The sequence below is a fragment of the Phalaenopsis equestris genome, unplaced genomic scaffold (genome assembly GCF_001263595.1).
Source record: "Phalaenopsis equestris unplaced genomic scaffold, ASM126359v1 Scaffold000867, whole genome shotgun sequence".
Taxonomy (NCBI): Eukaryota; Viridiplantae; Streptophyta; class Magnoliopsida; order Asparagales; family Orchidaceae; genus Phalaenopsis; species Phalaenopsis equestris.
This window is the reverse complement of record NW_018165307.1, coordinates 448014-448869: the sequence shown is the minus strand read 5'-3', so window position 1 is coordinate 448869 and position 856 is coordinate 448014.

Below are 856 nucleotides of genomic sequence, written 5' to 3'. Positions count from 1 at the left end.
GAGAGTTGGAAGGTAGGATTCAAAAAGAGATTGAAGTAGAGAGAGAATAAATTGAAGAATCAAAAGAGGACGCTCCAAAAGATTCTGAAAGACCTATTTCTCCACCGAAAATTGATTTAGAAAAACCACCACCTCCATTTCCTCAGAGACTTCGACAACAGAAGTTGGATGAGCAATTTTCAAAATTTTTGAAAATATTTAGATGTTTACAATCAATATTCCATTTGCTGAAGCCTCAGAAATAATGCCAAGCTATGTAAAGTTTATGAATGATATTCTCAACAGAAAAAAGAAGTTTGAAGATAATGAGAGAAGTTTGAAGATAAACTTAGTGAGGAGTGCAGTGGTAATTCAGAAGAAACTTCCTGAAAAGCTTAAAGATCCTGGTAGCTTTACATTTCCATGTGCAATAGGAGATAAATTTTATGGGAAAGCTTTATGTAATTTAGGTGCAAACATTAACCTTATACCATTATCAATATTTAAAAGATTGGGATTAAGAAAAATAATCCCTACTACTGTAGCTCTGCAGTTAGCAGATTGTTCAATAACCTATCCTAAAGGATTTATAGAAGATATCATAGGGAAAGTGGATCTATTTATCTTTCCTATTGATTTCATTGTGCTAGATATGGAGGAAGATAAAGAGATACCTATCATTTTTGGGAGACCTTTTCTAGCCACAGGAAGAGCAATGATAGATGTGTAGAAAAGGAGAATTAATAATGCGCATCAAACTGTTACTTTTAACATTTCAAAATTAATGAAATACCCTGCAAAAGGTAAAGATGATGATTGTTATAGAATGGATGTTATAAGATATCTGAGTTATAGTCATTTCAAGACTACTTATGAA